The 19,208-nt window shown below is 39.9% G+C and overlaps 1 long non-coding RNA gene across 1 annotated transcript; it reads right to left on the bottom strand.

The window, feature by feature from the left end:
* Nucleotides 1-290: 290 nt before the first annotated feature.
* LOC131554892 (uncharacterized) lies at nucleotides 291-10,170 on the bottom strand. The gene is made up of 3 exons (XR_009274467.1): nucleotides 10,093-10,170; nucleotides 1,592-1,847; nucleotides 291-876 (listed from the first exon to the last, which is right to left on the bottom strand). It is a non-coding gene; the product is annotated as an uncharacterized LOC131554892 (long non-coding RNA).
* Between the last annotated feature and the right edge of the window lie 9,038 nt (nucleotides 10,171-19,208).

Here is a 19,208-nt window from a genome sequence, read left to right as displayed (position 1 = left end):
TGGGGTTTTTTTCCCTGATTATATGACTTTTGGCATAAATAAGATTTCATCAACAACTACACTGCTTCAGCAAACTTGGTGCAGGCATAAAATGTTGATTTAGACAGCCAGGATACATCTGGACAACCATGGACTTCAGTTCCTTGTATCTCATAGGTTTTCATTGTCAAAGGACTACAGAACTCACCTTTCCACATTAAAAAATACCTTTAATATAGATTTTGGCTTCTCTCCCTGCACAAGATAACATGCTGTAATTCTTATTTATATCCCTGTCATCTCATGTAAGAAAAACCCAGATAAACTCAGATGAAACCCTTCAGACTGAAATATTTTTAAGGCACATAATGAAGCAGAAAAACATAGCAGAAAGCTCAAAAATAAAAATGCCAGCTGTGTATATTTTGTGTAGAACCATACTCTTACTTCAACCACCAGGCACTATTCCTGGGTTTTAAGCAAACTGCAAGGAGCCAAATTCCAAGGTTGTATTGAGTGAAATTGTGGAGCCACTCAGCATTCAGAGCAGCAGCATGTTCATTCCTTCCATGCAAGGAGATGTTAGAAATGCTTGCACAAAGTAGCTGCATTTGCTTACATTAAATTCAAAATAGCAAATTTTTTTTTCCACAGAGATTCACTACAACACATCACAACCATTGCAATGTTTCTTGACAGGAACAAGATGATTTTGTGTCTCCTCTGAGAGGGGAGGAACAGTTCCTGAAGAAGGTCACAGGGTAAGAAATTCTCTGAAAGCCTAACAGCATGTAGGGCTGGTTACCCAGCAGATCATAGGATTCTTCAAAAAGATACAATACACCTCTCTCAAAGTGGTCCTTTCTAACTGATGTTTCTGAAGAGCAAGAAGAAGACCTATGGCAAAAATAAAAAAAAAAAAATTAATAAATCACTAGAGTTTGCTCAGGTTGAATCTACTCTGAAGAGGCTGACATCATGCAAACCCATCCAGAGACACAGCAAAGCCACATGAACTACCACAGTGATCTTACAACATGTTGTACATGAGTATATACAGCACACATTGAGAAAAAAGTGTTTTATAAACACCTTTTTTCCTTCCAGTGGAACATAACCATGCTTTGCATAGAAAGCTTTTGTGGAAAAGACAAATGCAAGTTCTGTCATTTAGAAATCACTTTTTACTAGGGAAAAAAAATTGCCATCTCAATTTCCAGCTTGTAATGAGCAATTTCTATAGGCAAACTTATTTTGAAATCATAAACCTTCAGACTGATTACACCTGAGAAAAGACCTTTCCAATACCAACAGCTTCTCTCCACCACTGTGGATCTTATGAGAGGAAATAGGAACATAAGCCTGGGGCAAGCAGCATTTGTGGTGCTGCATGCACAAGCAGCTGGCACACTGGAAGGAAGCAGCACACAGGAGTGTGACAAATTCAGCCAGGTACATTCAGAAATTAAAACTGCTGCTCTTGGAAGAAAGCTAAGTTGCTTTCAGAGTTTGCTTTGGGCATTTGTGGGGATATTTCTTGGCTTTTGAGGGTTTTATCTGGCCACTGCTGGCAAAACAGAGCACATCAAGTAGAAAATTGGCTTGGTTTTACTTGCCTGTATTAAACAGCCTCAACACACAGAGAAGTCTGTCAATAATCAAATGGACTGGCGTAGAAGTCACTACTTTTCCTTCCTTCAAGCAGTGCTGCACAGCAGAACAGAGAAGTGGGACAGGGCAGAAACTGCATTCTCTTCCCCTTGGGAGGAATTCTGCCTCCTTGCAGAGCCTGCCAGAAGCATTCCAACACACAGTGTTCCATGCTCCTCATGAAGGGCTTTGCTTTAGACCCACCATCACCCAGTCTCCTGGCAGATGAAAAAAATTATCCATTGAAAGCAATTTATCCAAAAAATATTGATATTTACTCAAAATTCCTTTCAGCAGTTCATTATTTGACCAGCTCCACAGACTGTCCACAACCAGCAAATAACTCTATAAACAGTTTTTTCCCAGCTCCTGAACACCTGCTTAGGAATAATGATTTTTATTATTTGACAAGCACATCTGTCAAGGAGTAATTTGTCTCCACCTTCAGTGTAGTGGCACTACAAAAGCAGAGGAAAGAGGACACATGGTGGCATCTCTAGAGGAGATACAGGAAGGGCTACAAACCTTGTAAGGCAAACACCAGAACTCCTGATGCAGAAGAGTTCTAGCTGAAATGAAGATTGATGCAGCACCAATTAACCCTCTGCCATCCCTCACACAGAGCAAAGGAGCACAGCCACTAATTCTCCACTCAGAGATAACATGCTTGTGTTGCAAACCTGCAGCCTGCTCCCAGCCTGGAAGTGGATTTCACCACACACAACCACCTACAGGACTACTCAGATTGTACAGATCTAGGGCCTGAAACAAACATGACATCAATCTTTACCTCTGCTGGGAGGTACAGGATGAGTCTAATTCTACAGTCTGACCCTTTATGTCATCACTTATCATGGTGTGAGTAACAGGGAGGCAACAAGACCAAACAGCTTTTGAAAACAGTCTTGTAATAGCAAACAATTGCAAAAGCAGCAGGTGAATTAAGCATTTGCACTCCTATTTTAAACAGTGAACTCTTCTTGGCGTCACAAGGAGATACTATCAGGGTAAACAAGAAGGAAGATTTCCACCATGGATAGCCAAGAGCAACTATTCCATACTGTAGAGAAAAAAAAAAACCTCTAAAAATAAAAACCAAAAGGAAACTTACTGGGTTTCATTGCTCTGTTCTTTTGCCCCTCCACATTTACAATTTAAACATAAGGAACAACTGGAACTACAGAGATTTTTCTAAGTTGTTACTTCCTCTACCCCTCCTTGCAAGCAATCAGCAAAACAAACTGCTGTACCACCACACAAACTAAAGCTCTCCCTCCTTGTGCTTTCAAGTTCAGCCCTTTTTGCCTGAGGAATTCTCTTGGCTCACGGGTTTGATGTCAGCCCTTGATTGTGTTTTGATGTTTCCGCAGATCTACAATTGAGTTCAATTCTCAGCAGCCAAAACAGACATTTGTCATCCTGTATGCATCAAATTTCCTGTGTCACACTGCCCACTTAATCACGCAGGCGAGGGGAGCTTTGACAGAGCAAGGGGCCGTCTGCAAGCCCCCGTGACCCAGCATGTGCGGAGTCACTTGTAATTACCATTACTTAGAAGGATCACTCAAGGCTTCCCAGTGTTGCTGCACACCAGCTCAGCCACTCCAGAGTGTCTCAGTAAATATTTGCACGCAACGAGGAGCCGGTGAGAGGGTTCTGTCTGCAGCCACAGCCCCCAGCGCATGAAATATTCAGCACGTTAAATGTCTCCACTGATGCAGAGTGGTGGGTTTTCACTCTGATTTGATTAGCAGTGATGATTCTTTCATGAGGTGTGACTGTCCTTCCAGATTAGCATCAGCCCAGATTCCATGCAGCAGTCACGGAAAAAGGGAGAAGGAGGAGCCTGACACCTTACAGGGGTTACTGTGCAGAGAATGCCAGGTCTGAGATTCCTGGTTTACAAGAAAATGCTGGAACCTAAATCCTAATTTTATAAAAAGCATTGTTAAGTAGAACCCCAAATTTAAACACAAATGCAAAGCTCAAATGTCAAAATTAATAGTAATTAACTAGAAAAAAACCTAAACCAACACAGGTTTAACTGAAGGAATGTCTGAACAAACATGACAACAACTATTTATCCATAACAAGCTGGATGCATTTCACTGGATGACATGCTTCCGTATTAAGCATAATGATCATCTCCTAATGAACACTGTAGAACTTCTACCGATTTCAAATGTGGCTGCATCACTCCTAAAATTTTTTCACCTAAATACATCTCCTCACTACCCAAGCAATCAGCAATTTTCAATGGTGATGATGTGACATTGGCTGCACACTTTTAATGCCTATTTTAAACTATTCCCTTATGGTAACATTCCCATACTATTTCTATACCATAGCAGTGAAGTGAATCTAATGGAAGCCAGCAGATTCTGCAGGAAAAAGCAGTTTATTGAACTGAGTAATGTGGCTGGAACAGAGATAAAAAAGGGCTGGTACTCACAAAAGCTCCACTTGTTTGCCAGCCTGATCAGTTGCCTTGACCAACAGCAGTTTGGACACAGCTCTGACTTAGACAAATCTGATTTTGAAAATATTTGAAACTCTGCAGCAAGCATTCTGCCTTAGTATGAAAGGCTGACTATGCACCCACTTAAAAAGCTGAGCACTAACCTCCCTAGTTAAATCTTGGTATGTAAGTCAATACTGGCTGCACTGGGGACTAATGAAAAGTCTCTCCACAAATTCACAGGCACAGCAAAGAGAAAATCCAGGGTCTATCAGAGAGAAAATTTTCACAGTACATCAGCAGCAGTTCTTTAGCACAAGAGGATTCTGTAATTGCCACTGAACAGGAAAACTCAGAGTAGCCAATAAGCTTCTGTTCCCTGTGCAGGCTTATGTTAAAAAAGCCAAACAGAGAAGCATATCAATTTCTGGAGACAAGCTATCTTCCACAATAAAACTGGTTTAGAAACAGCATGTCTTACAATCTGCTTCAGACCATTAGAAAAGTTTTAAAACTATCAAAGCCCAGTGTTGAGCTTGGGAGGCTTCAATCCTCAGGAGCCAGTTCATCAGCACAGTACTAAAAAGGACAACAAGGGGTAGGAGCCCATGGAACTCCTTTTCCCTGCACCACAGGCCCCAGACACAATCCCAGCTTTCCATTTAGCTCTCATTTAAACTGAGGTGACAGCAGGCTGCAAGTTACACTCACAAGTGATGCTCTCACTTCCTAGGAGTCCAACCAGCAATTTTATTTTTCCTAATCAGACCAGCAAGGATGATGGGGGAAATTGAGCTACACAGGGTTAAACTTAAAAAATTGTAGCAGACATCCAGCGCTTTTTAAAAAAGCATTTTAAAACACTGTCACTGATGCACAGGAAACTCCAAGATGAGGAAGCCATAGTATTCCTTGTACTTTCCTAACTTGCAGTAATGTATGTTGTATAGGATTATAGTTGCCTACCTACAGACAACTGATGAGAATCCTATGATGCCCCCCCAGAAAATAAAGCTACATGCACTTGCTCCCAGCCACATGTAGATTTCACTACACTCCATTATATGTCATTTAGCTTTCTCTGTATTTTCAGCCAATTCTTCCAGGTAAGAAAAAGAACTAGGAGCCCTTATTCACCCTTTTCTCAACCTTCACAAAACAGTGGAGATTAGGATAAGTGCACACTTTGCTGGCACACCAGGTGAGGATTTGCTTGCCGCAGTGGCAGAGTCCATGGAAACTTTAAACTATCTGTGCCAGGAAAGGATCTTGACCCTTAATTACCTGAGGCACAATTTGAAGGGCTACTACAGCAGATTTTCTCTTTTACACATTCAGGTCAGGATAGTTAAAATTAAAATGTGTTTGTCAAGATGAAACTCATGTTTATGAACCCCACTTTCCTCTAAAGTGGCACCTGCAACCTGTGGTATTTGCAGAGCTATTGATTAAACTATTCTCAGGGTCAGCAGTTTACCTTGGAATAAATAAAATCCACAACTACTCCGTACAAACCAACACTTAGATGCGTCATCATTCACACAAGCAGCTCCCCAAATCACAAAACAGCACTAGGTCTGCTCTGCAGAAATAGCTACAGGAGTGCCAGCAACCTCAGGAATCACTAATGATGACAAATGGCAGGCCTGGAAATTCTACAAGAAGCCCATTTTCCATAAACTGCTGAATCTCTGCTTTCTGCTAAGTGAGGCCCCTTGTTCTGTCTCCAAAAAGCAATAAGCAAAGAAAAAGCTACTTAAAATTGCTGGAGTAGGAAGTAGAGAAGATAGGAACACAAAAATGCTGTCCAGCCAAATGAATCAGAAAATGCAAATAAACTGAGTGAATGCCCCAGGAAAAACTTCCCCAAAATTTCATGCACTGAAACAGACCAATCACTTGAATAGATTCTGTGACCTTTATTGACTTTTTGATCAAAGCTGCACCAATATTTAGAAGACTTTTGGCAACAATTTCTACAAATTTGTATGGGTCTTTTTTAGCTTTGTTAGAAAGGATGGAGTACCTGCAGAAACTTCTCATATCCCTCTTATTTCTTATGGTGCTTTGAAAATTCATTTATAGCTGATAGGCTGAATTCTCAATTTCTGTTGAGGTCCAAACCTTATCTCAAAGAGCTGTTTAATAAAAATGTAACACTTCAATAATAAAATGCTACTAAATAATTTGCATTCCAACATTATGCAAGCTTCAATACAGGGTTACATTTTATACAGACTGAATAGGGTGAGCCTATAGATCACAGAAATCTAAGACTCAATAAACCAGCACATTAATTCTTCACATATGCAGGGGTACATGTGAACTCAACAGCATTAAAGGCCACAAGAGACAAAAGTGCACTTCCTGGAAAACAATACCCAGATGCTGAAGTACTTAAAAAAAAACCCCCCAAAACCAACACCAACATTAACTACATCTGGAAAAGATCAAATGCTAACCTGATTTTGACGGAGTTGCTTTTGCTGTTGTCCTTTTGTGTCAAGTCAAAAATTCCCACGAAATCATAATAATCAAAATATTATTAATAATAATCAAATTATTATTAAACAAATTGTTATTAATATAATTAATGGGATATAGCAGTTTTCCCTGAAGCAGTAGGTAATCATCTTATAACCTTCCCCAGCCATAAAGTGCTCTTAAATTAAAAAAAAAAAACAACAAAAAACCAAACCAAAAACTAAAAGCACAAAAGCACACATATCAATAACCCAACTGTAAGAACTCTTAGTGTTCTGACACAATTTGGTTTTAAGACCTGGAGTTTCAAAAGGCAAAGGACAAACAAGCTCATCTCTACTCTCAGCCTCTCTGCCAAGTTTGAGAACCTGAACATCTCTTCTGTTTCTTCTTGAAATTTCTAATGTCAACATTAAAAATTAATTATGCTGGCATCATCTGAAAATGACATGAAGATTTAAAACTAATTTCTAAAAACCTTTAAAATACTTCAAACTAACTCTTTACAAACAGCATCACTAGATTTATAGTACATAGAAATAAAAAAGCGTTTTAGCTTAACTGGCATAAAGTTAAGAAGAGGAGTAGAAATGCCAGCATTAGTGATGAAAGAACTAAAATTCAAAAACAGGATTAAAAATTGAGAGGAACAAAATAAAACAAAAAGAAAAAGCACCGAAAAAATGTAACCAATCCAAGCTCCAGTTCCACCACACCACAAAAACCTCTCTGTTGGGTCAGCCCAAAGTCTGAGGCTTTTTAAATCTTAATCATTAAAACAGGCCTAAGACAAAATTTTACTTGATTTGGCATTGAACATTTACAGAGAAACTTAGTAAGTGGAGAACTATGAAAGCAGTTCTTCAAAAAATTATTTGGCTGCAAATCTCATAAAAACAAAGGTTGAAAACTCCTATAGTTCTCAGAACCCTCTGAACATGAAAGGTTTGATGTTTGCAAGATACCAGGCAACACGGGGCTGGCCTATTTCTCCGGCAGTTTACAGCAAATTTAACCTTATCAATATTCAGGACCAACCCTAATAGGGAGAAGAAAGATGTCACAGCAATAGAAGGAGCAGAGATAAAAGGAAAGCAGCGAGGAAGAAAAGCACATCACATCTTAATTGAACGGGGGATGAGATAGGGATGGCTGATACTGCCTGGAGCAATGGGAAAACGTTTCTGATGGTGCAGCCTGCGAGCCCAGCCAGGGTGGATCGGCCCCAGAACCCGTCACTTCTTGAGCACAGCAGCTGCTGAGTGCTTGTTAAAGCTGAATGAATAATTTGCCACGAACAATACGTTTGACAAACTTAGGCTCTCTCTTTTCATCGTGTTCCTAGAACACCGTGAATGGAATTGCATTATTCAGATAGAGCTGAATTTCTCCGCAGCTTTTCCCTACGTAGAGCTCAGCTGCCAGCATTCAGAGGGTTGCTGAGCTGCGTTCAAAAAAGACAATCTGGTACTTCTCCTTTTCCTGACTGGATGAACAAATGTAACCTACTTCTGAAAACAGACATGCACAAGTATTTAAAAATTGATTTCTGTCAGTAACTGGCTATGTGACACTTTCAGTGTGGAAAAAAAGGGATTTAGTAAACATGAGTAGGACTCTCTTGCACACTGATTGTGGTATTTTCTGAGGCCCCCATCAATACAAGGAATGAGTGAATCTGACTCCATGCTCTTAGGAGGCTAATTTATTATTTTATGATCTATATGATATTAAAGAATGCTATACTAAAGAATAGAGAAAGGATATTTATGGAAGGCTTAACAAAATACTAATGAAAAACTCGTGACTCCTTCCAGAGCCTCAACACAGCTGAGCAGTAATTGGTCATTAAGTTAAAACAATTCACATGAAACCAATCAAACAATCACCTGTTGGCAAGCAAAGTCCAAACCACATTCAAGAGCAGCAAAACACAGGAGAATTGAATCACATAATTATTGTTTTCATTTTTCTCTGAGGCTTCCCAACTTCCCAGGAGAAGAAATCCTGGCAGAGGGATTTTTCAGAAAACATGACCATGACACACCAATAGTTGAGTTTACTAAAAAATTTAACTACACCAAAACCAACACACACTACTGTATGCTGAAGGAAGACTTTTCTCATAAAAGTCACTTTTTCTGGCTGTTCATGAAATTCAAAATTAATAAAAGTTTAAACAACTTAAATATTTAAGTTAAGAGTTATGGCTGCTTACATCCATTTCATTGTACAATACTAGTCCAGACCCCACTACCATTATTAAATTGTGTTATCTTTCTAAAGCACTCAGTCATTTATAACTACCTAAAAAAAAAACCCCAACAATCCACAACTTGTATCTCACTGTCCCCAGGATCTGCTCCTCACACAGTACAGCAATGAGAGCACAATTACTGAAGTGAAGATGTTGGCAGCCATCCAGGTGCCAGTAAGAATACAACCGGTATCACTCACCAGTTCCTTGTGTGCTGTAATCTGCCAGCTCTAAAAACAGAACATTCCCAGCAGTGCCTGTTCCCTCCTTTTGATGCCAGATTCTTTTGTACAACGCTGTCATCTTAGCTTAGCAGGAGCATTACTTATTTTTTAATTCCCTGTTGGTATTTATTTTTCCCATTCTCTAATGTCAACCCTTGAGACAGCTGCCCTACCAAGAGCCCAAAACACAGCAAACGAGCACCTAAAATCGCTGCCACCTGAAATTTAGCTGAGTGCAAACAGGGCCTAAAAGCCAATCTTTGCCATTTCTTGACCTGTGGGTGATGTGGAAGGCTTTCAAAGCCCAATCTGAGCAATAACTTCAGAAAAAAAAAATCATTCTAGGCATTAGAAAACTACCACTTTGGATGATGATTTGCCTGCAGATACCAGTTTTGCACTCCTCAAGCCCAGAACAGCAAGGCAAAATGCAGAGGGGTTTTGGAGAAGCTGACAGGCATCAGCCAAAGGCAAATGAATCAGGGAAAGGCAAATAGAATGAGCATTCTGGGTTTAATTTAGGTGCCTAATTACATTTCCTGATCAACTCTCGAACACTTGGTTAACCTTAGCAGAAACACTTTTATTCCTTTGTAACCCGTCTTCTGTGAAGATATGCTTGGTCACCTGCCTTAAACATTGTGAATTTCAGAGTTATTTTGGAATAGCGCTAGTAAGTACAAGCAAGAAACTTTCACATGACCTCAAAAAAAGCTGTACTGGTAAAACCAGGCCGTTTTTAGAGCTGGATGTTCTCTTTTGTCCCCCTGACCCTTCCCCAGCTCCACTGTCCTTGTCTGGTCACACTCCAGCTCCTCACAAAAGCTGAGGGACCCATAACTGGGCACAGCACTTGGGGTGCCCCTCATCAGTGCCAAGTACAGGATAAGCTCCTGAGACAGGAGCTCATCTCCTGAAAAAATTTCCCTAATGCATTACAAGTACCAGCACAAAATCACACCATTGTTACATACCCTAAAGCATTCAGGGGTGCTCAGAAGCCACAACTACCCCCCAGCAACAGGCAGTATTGCACTCACCTCCACACCGGCCTCCAAAGGGGGTGCCCAGGAAGCAGAAATCAGCCTGGAGGAAGAGCCAGAATCAGAAAGATGGTGGAGGCACAACCAACACAAAAGACAGCTTCAAGCACAGTACAACCTTTTATACTCTTCATCCCAAATGCATTGCACCTGTGTGCCCTCTGTTCCCTTTGCTGGTTGGTCAGTGCCTCTGGGCACTCCATGGCACTCGTTATCTTTAATGCTTTTCACCTGTTTGGCTCATTATCTTTAATGCTCTTCACCTGTTTGGCTCATTATCTTTAATGCTCTTCACCTGTTTTTCACAGGTGTAGCCAATTAGCGATGAGGCAGGGCCACAGCTCCACTCCCAATCCCCACAAACTGTGTGCCTGCAACAGGCCAGGACCAGGCACAGTGGGCACCCACCCTCAGCTGTGGTGCTGACCCAGGTGTTGGACAAGATTAGATATTGAATTGTTTTTTTTTAAATGTATCTTTATTCAGTTTTCACAGAATTGTAGAATGAAAAGACTTCTGAGATCATTAAATCCAACCCCTGTTCACCCTTGCCCTATGGAAGGGAATTGAAGTTTCTTCCCAGGTGAAGCCTGGTGAGACCTTAACATCTCAACATGCTGGGAGTAGCACAGAAGATACACAAAAGGAAACAACCATGAGTGGCCATTAATTTAACTAATTCCAACATCTCTACTAACTCCAAACATCACCCCTGGCACTGTTGGAGACACCTGCTCTGGTAAAGGAGATATAAAAGAACCAAGGAATGAGGAATTCCTAATTATAGGAACCCAAATACTAAGAACTGTGTAACTTGGGTCCAATGAACACTGAACCAATGAATTTCTAATGGTTTTGACTATATAAGTATCTGAAAAATGTAGCAAAATTAATGGGTCATGGAATGATTTCCTCTGCACAGCTCAGGCCCTGTGTGGATGAAATGATTTCTATTGCACATCCTGGACAGCATAAAGTAATGCCTTGATTCTCCATTCTAAAAATGCTGTTGGAGGGTTTTTGTTTTTCCCTCAGTTTCAGTGACACAGGGGCTGTGAGGGATTGCAGGGGCAGCCTGGCCATGGGTGGGGTTCTGAATATTCATGGGGCCACCTCAGCTCACAGAACAGCACGACCAATTAGGCTGGAACAGTCCACCATTGAGTCTAACCCGTGACCCAACACTGCCATGGCACTGAGTGCCACCCTGAACACCTCCAGGGATGGTGACTCCAACACCTTCCTAGACAGCCATTCCAATGTCTCATCACCCTTCCTGTGGGTTCAATTCCTCCAAAATTCCCCCTGATGTCCAACCAAAACCGTCTGGGGTGCCTGTGCCCACATCAGAGCATGGCAGGGGGATCAGCACCAAGTCTGGCGTCCCAATGGGGTGCTGGGCATCAAAAAAATTAGTTGCTTATGCTTAGGAAATTGAGTTGGACACTGGGCTCGTTTTTTTGGCTTGTCCCTCTTATGTAAAAATCATCTCCTGCCTGATTAACATGCATGCTACAACCCTGAGCTGGGGAAATCCAGCATGCCTTGCTGTAATATTTTAATGGGTTTGGATCTGGATGCAAGGAAACAAGCTGGCATAGCACTAATACAGCACAGCCATGCACAGACTGATGTGTGCTGCTGCTAGTAAAATCCCAGCGGGTATAATGATAAAACAGTTGTGGCCACAACCCCAGCTACTGACAATGGCTCACACAGATATCATTCCCAAGCAAATTTCTTGTGTGTAATAATAAGTCTGATGGTAGCCTAGTGATTGCACATGAGCCTGAACGCCTTCCTTGGGAGGATGTTAACAGATAGGCATTGAGCCTTGCAGTTCCCACATGGCTCTGCAAACATCACCTCCTTCATCCTGGAGTCAGCTAAGCAGGCTGGATAATGTTACCTCATTTTATATTCAACAGCTACAGCAAGCAGATTTGGGAAAATAAGTCTGTAACTATGCCTAGAACTCAGGAAAGACTTTCAGGGCTGGTGCAGATCTCTGTGTTTTCTGACACCTGTGTTGTCTTATTGTGGTGTTGTGAGGTCCCCAGGATGAGGTGAGAGATGAGAATTTGACTCCATATTCTCAGAAGACTCATATTCTATTTATTCTATTTGTTATAAGAAAATTATATACTAAAACTATACTAAAGAAAGAGAAAGGATACATCAGAAAGCTAGAAAATAATAAATACTAAATAGTAAAAACCCATGACTGACTCAGAGAGTCCGACACAGCTGGCCGTGATTAATTAAAAACAATTCACATGTTTGGATAAATAATCTCTAGACCACATTCCAGAGGAGCAAAACATGGAAAAGCTGAGGCTTCTCATCTTCTCAGGAGAAGAAATCCTGGTGAAGGGATTTTTCAGAAAATATCACAGCGACATCTTTTAAGGGGAATTCTGACTCACAAAACAGAGTCATCTCAAGTATTTAATGCCATCCAGCTTTGCAATGTGCTGACATTACTTTGAAATGTGGCAAGGTAAAAAAAAAAATTTAAAAAAAGAGTGTATCACTTTAGACTGCAAGTTATTACAGCAAGCTCAAAATCCACCAAAAGCACCACCAAGCTTGTTCCTTTTTACATTTATAGTTACAAAAATAAACCAGAAATAATCCATGCAATAAAAATTGTTAATTTTTTCCTTTATTAAAAAATCTTCAAGAGAACAAGGTTTTTTTTCTCTCATCCACAAAGAAACAGGGAGTAGAAGCACATTCTGAGAAAAATGGTTAGTGAAGTAGAATTTAGAAGTTTCCCATGAAAGCAATTCAGTCAGCTCTACTCCAGTATATCTTCATCCACATGTCTCAAGTTATTATTTTCTTTTAGGAAGACCATAAAAATCTCTTCCTAAACATAAAGTGAAAAGACTGGCCCAAGCCTCTCACTAAGATACAAAAGCAGAAACTTTGGCTCCTGAGACCAAACCAAAATCTGACTAATAACTATTCAGTGCAAAAATTACTCATCTGGAGTGCAGCATGATTTTCCAGCCTTCAGTCAAGATCAAGTTCTTGATTATCACATGCGCAATTAACTTCTTGCAGCTGTGAATGAGGTTTTCTCCAAAATTTTCCTTGCTACATTGGAATAATGAAGGAAAGTAAGATAACTGATCTTTCCAGCTAAGTATAAAGACATTTTAAGTGCATAATGCACCCTAAAGCTGTGGAGGACAGCACTTTAGCAGACAGCTGAAGAACAGAAATTGTGCATGAAATTGCAAGTGGTTTCTGTTCATTTGTTAAGAGAATTACATCTAGAAAGGACCTGGCCACTTGTGACTTGCCTTCAGAATGTGAATTGATCCATCTATGGTCTTTTGGACCAAGCTTTGACTTTTTTATCCAACAATCAGGAACCTGTGCCCTTCAGACTTCATTATTCACATAGATGACTTCCAAAATAACGTGGTTTTTAGCCATAAATTCCAGTTTTGACAAATGAAACTGTTATGTCCCCTTTTTCCCCTTCTTAGTTTTCAAGATTTAGTTGAAATTCCCAAGTTGCTGTGAAACTATTGAATGAAAGTCATAAACAACTAAAAGCCATATCTTCTTTCAGGGGTTGGGTTAGCACACAAAATAGACTCTACCTTGAAAGAGTTTTTTCTCTGCATCAGTCCAGTGCAGGAGGATTGTGAGCCAGTTTTCCAGGCAACATTCCAAAATAGCCTCTTTCCTCTGACCACAGTGGACTTTAAATAGGCCATGTAGAGAAAGACATTGGCCATTCACAGGGATGTGGGTTTAGATGTGAGTTTTCTCAAACAATAATTTTGTATTTTGAAGGAAGCAGGAGTGGGGTTACTGAAAATAAGGTGTAAGACAAATGGTTTGGTTTACAATTTTTTTAGAAGACACTATTTGGAAGACCAGAGAACACTGAGTATTGAGCAAATTATATTTCATGAGTTTACAGATAAACTGATATACAATATTTAAATTATGGAGAAAAATCAAGAAAATATTTGCAGTCAATCTCCATCAATTACAGCTTGTTTTGTTCTATATTAAAAATCATGGCACTGAGCAATAAGAAAGAGCTCAAGTTTGTTATTCTGACAAGAGGAGTTTTTTCCCTGGAAAAACATCGAACTGACTATGTGCATATGGTCAAAACCCAACAAGATAAATCATTAGTGCTTCTATAGAGTATTTAGCCTCAGGATCTCATAGTGTTTTGCAAACTTTAATTAATTCTTACATTATTTTGGCAAAACAGGAAATAAAGTGCTACCTCCAGATTGCCACCTAATCAGTAATTAGAGTATCTCTTCCAAGGCTGCACACCAAACTGGTTCCCTCGTGAGACTGAACCCAGATTTTGTGAGTCCCTGCTCTGACAACTGCTGAGCTCTCACAGCTACTGCAAAGCAAAGTCCTGCAGGTTTCTGGTTGCTCCTTATTGAAAAAGAGCACAAAACCTACAAAAAACACAGTTCAAATAAACTGCTGTTAAGGCCACTGGCTTCTGCATTTGTAAATTCTGCCCCAGACTCTCTTTATCTAACATTGTAAAGCAATTTAAAACTCCCAGCTTTGATTTGGAATTCCTCTGTATAATACATAAACCCATCTATTTTGTGGGATGGTGATAAAGAAGATTGAATTGTTTTCACTGTCAGCTGCTAAGAACATTCTTAGCTGAGAGATCAGGCTAAAACTTAAGGGGTTTATTTTTTTATAAATGCTTTCAGAGCTCAAAGGAAACAGCTCAAACCCCTATTAGTTTAACAGTTTCCATTTCTATCACCCACTACTCCCTTTCAAATCGTCATGGGACCAGGCTCAAGAGAGGATTTCGCTTTTAGATTTATTTTTCTGATTACCATTGACATATTCCTTACATTTTAAGGCTGATTTCTGACAGTAGGTGCACTTGCTAAAATTATGAGCTGTGTTCTAATGAAGAATTGACTCCAGCTGCAATGCCTATGAAAAACTCCCAGCTCCTTACTCACCTTTGACAGAGCTGTGTTTCATGGGACTGAGATGTGTTCTTACTACACCAGGACCTATAAAGCAAAGCAGTCATGGTGAGGGCCCATATATTTCAGAGAAAGGTGCCAAAATCTATTCCCTTTATTCTATTTATTTATATTCACAGAAATTCCTGTGCTAATGCTAACCAATGTATGAAACAAAAAAAATGGCAATTTGACCTTTTAATACAGTAAGTAGGATTTTATAAGTTTTTCTTTGCCCTTATTTACACATTTATTTAATCTTTTTTTAAGATGTAATTTTACACATTTTTTCCCTTACTTACATGCATACTTACTGACGCAATCCTGTGAAATCTGTTTCAAGTGATCTGAATCTGATGGAACCTGGAAAGAAGCCCTGGAGTGCAACAGCGTTCTGGGCAATAACTAACAACATTTTAGCACAAAAATCTCAGTCAAATTAACTATTAACTATTTTTGGCCTGCTGAGTTTTCATTGTCCCACCCCATTTCATCCCCTGCAATCATTATTTTCTAGAATAATGCCTACAAACATAACCAACTAAAATCCAAGGACCTGACTCTTCTCTTGCTCCTTTTTCACCCTTCACAAATGTAGATGGGAGCAGAACTTACAGAAAGGAGCAGAGGAAGGCTAAATGTCCTCTCTGCATTAACTGTCTTCTTTATGATTTAAAACCTTCTGTATTGTTTGAAAAAGTGTGAGGAAAAAAAAGGGGTTTAGTTTCTATTTCTATCAAGTCCTGCTGCAGCACCATAGAAAAGTTGTGTGTCCTTTGACAGAACTCACGGTGTCCATTAAAAATGTCACTTCAGTCCTTTCCCAGGAAGGGGTTAGTGTCAAGTGCAGGTGTTGTTAGCCTGCAGTTAAAACCATATTTTTTGTAAAAAAATGGTGTAGTCAGTGGAGTTCAGACCTTTGTGAATGCTCAGGTAAAAGCACCTGGCAGCACCTTATCTCTTGCAAATCCCACAGTCTCTCTCTCTTTATGTTGACCCAGTTTGCAGAGGATTTGGGAAGCATTTAGAGCATTTCTTCCATGTGTAGGCAACTGGTATTGATTGCTTATACAAAAAACATCAAAGAGAGAGGTAAATTTTTAAATATTCAACATGGTTTTTGCTTAATCCTCTATTTTAAACCATGAATTCACTCAGGGAAGTTGTAATTTTCTTGACTCTAGCAGGCACCACGATCTATGTGAGACATTGTCTCAATTCTACATCAGCTTGTCAGTGCTTGATCATTAATTCTCTGATATCATATGAGTGGAAGGTGCCCAGCAATGTTTTATCATATTAGTGACATCTGCTGTCTCTCTCACTTGCATCTGTGTAGCCTGTGGTGTATTTTCACCTATTTCTTTCCACAAAATGCAATCCTTCAGCTGTGCTGCTTCAGGCAGAACACTTGAAAATGCGGAGGATATGCCAGTGGGCTGGCAGAATCAGGTATTTGCACAATGTTATTTTTATGTTAATCTGAAGTTTGACAAATATTCTATTTATATTCAGCAGTGCTTCTGTGTAATAAAATGTGTCTGTACATATGTGCATATTTTTGGATAAGCAGAATACAGAATAAAAGTATGATTTATGAATGGTGCCAGATTTCTTTCATGCAATGTGCAATAATCTCTAACTAACAAATATAAACATTTCCATTATAATGCATTAACCCTTAAATAATCTACCAGAAGGAGAAGCAGGTACATACAGGTGTATTAGATTATAGATACACCCCTTTGTCTCCTCTTTTTCAAGATGAAAATACAAACCAGTCTCCAAATTTCTGGCATGCAGACCCATAGCAATTGCTGCACCGAATCAGAGAATTAAATGACTTATTTAATATACATAGGTCATAGGTGGGTGCAGATGCTGGGAGACAGGTATTAAGTCTCATAAAGAACAAATTGCCCTGTTACATAATGCTGAGAACAGGGAGAGAGCAAACTTTTAGTCAGAAATTACTCCCCTAACTAAAGAGCATAAGCGCCTCTATGCCTGTAGTCATTTTCACTGATCACCCTTGGACCTGTGTCTATTTATAGTTTCTATAAGGAGGATAAATGAGGAGAATATTTGTGATGAGACTATCATTAATATGACACCATATTATATATTATTATTAGTAGTAGTAGTAGTAGTAGTACCAGACAGATAAAAGTATCCTGGGATGTTGTACTCTGCAAACTGGGCCCCTGCAAGAACCCAGGTTAAAATCTGAACATTAAGTGAACATTTAAAACTGCTGTTCAAGTGGTTGGTTGTTTTTTTTGGTTTTTTTTTTTTTTGTTTTGTTTTGTTTTGTTTTTTTTTTTTTAATCACAGTCATTTCTGCAGTTTGACTCACCCTGACTCACCATAACCTCATGGATGGGAAAAAGAACAGGAGTGACTGGCTGGAAGAAGCTGTAGGAGGTGGAACAATAAGTGGAAAGAACACAAAGGGAAGGTAGTTATTAAGCTGAAGAAACACTGAAAACCCCTGGAAAAAAGCTTAATTTCTGATTAAAGTTTTCATGAAATTAAGTTATTCATCTGGCTCTGAGAATGTCAGGGGTGATTCTTGATTTTTTAAATAATATCAGTTAAAGAAACACATTTCTGTGTATGAGGTGAAGGAGAGAAAGGAAAAGCATCTTGGAACAGACAGGTGGGGCCAGAATTCCTGCTCCTTGGGAAGTGGCTCTTCCTTAAGGCTCCTGGGAATGGAAACTTCCCTTCCCTGTGCATATTGGCTGTAATCCCAAATCAACCTTCATCCATTTGACAGATGCTCAGGCTTAGCTGCCACCTTCTTCTAGCAGCTGTCACCTGATCACAATTTGCAGCCCACACTCAAATTGTGTCCATACCCAGATTTTAGGCATCTCCAAACCATCATTCCCAAGGGATGTGGAGTTTATTACCCCTGCTGTACCTGGACCACCACTCAAATGCCTCCTCAAGGCTGGCGCAGGTGATGGTCCTAGCCTTTAGATCTGTCACCTCCATCATTTGTCAAATGCTGACAGCACTTCCACTCATCATTGGATCTCTCTCAGTAGATCCAGCATCATCTTTGGCCTTTTGGACAAAGTCAGTGCATTATAAATCTCCTCTGATCAATATTTTCACTGAGATTCTACCAGCAAGAGACAGGATTTTCATCTCCTCTCTGGTCTCAGAAAGCTCTGTGCCCTCTCAGTGGTGGTCGGGGTGCTGCTCTCTGCACGCACAATGAAAATAATTCCCTGAACAAAAATCCAAGTGTTAAAGATACCTCATCTTTAAAAATACATTTCTGTAGAGGGTTTTATTGTCTTTTTCTTTAAAAATACCCCAATTCTTGCATGACATAAGCACACAAGTCCTGGCCTGTCTGATCACATTTCCTAGCTGCTCAAAAAGGGAATGAGGAAAGGAATGGAATAAAAGATGAAAAGAGGTCTGAGTGTGCAATGAGAAGGAAGGGCAATGACTAACGTGCATTTAGGCATAGGAAAGGAAGGCTGTAGCAGAGTCAGGTCACTGTCACAGGGGAGAGAAGTTCCAGACTAAAAAAAGCCAGAAGTTTTCCTATGTGAGAGGGGAAATACATTAAAAATTGATGCTACTGCCCAGCTTCAGTTCCTGGATGATTTTTCTCTACCATCTTTGGTAAAGACATTAGGAAGCAGCCTCTTGTACAGATCTGCCCTGATTTTGGTATTGCTCTTGTACCTCCTAAATTGGCAGTCATGCATCTGGTTCCTTCCAGTTCTGATCCAGAGGCACCACCCTCCTTAAATTAGGCTTCCATTTATCTTAGTTATCTTGATTTATGCAGCGTTCTGTGCACCATTCATCATACAGCTAATCTCGAGTAACCTTGAGTAATATTTTAATCTTGCTGCCCCCAATTTTACCCTTTCTTTCTCAGCATTAGCCTTGAAGACTTCTCTTTCTGCCTTCAAAAATCACCTCTGAAATCTTAGCAGGTAGCTCATACTTTCCTGCTAAATTTTTCTCCCAAAGTCTTCCCTTCTTCTCAGCAGGTCTTGTTCCCCACCATGATTAAAACTGGTAAAAATCTGAAGTATTTAAAGGAGCACCTCACTGGTGTGATACTGACTGCCTACAAAATCTGGAAAATTT

Source organism: Ammospiza caudacuta, chromosome 2 (genome assembly GCF_027887145.1).
Source record: "Ammospiza caudacuta isolate bAmmCau1 chromosome 2, bAmmCau1.pri, whole genome shotgun sequence".
NCBI lineage: Eukaryota > Metazoa > Chordata > Aves > Passeriformes > Passerellidae > Ammospiza > Ammospiza caudacuta.
The sequence above is the reverse complement of the archived record's forward strand: the minus strand, read 5'-3'. Positions and strand labels throughout refer to the sequence as shown.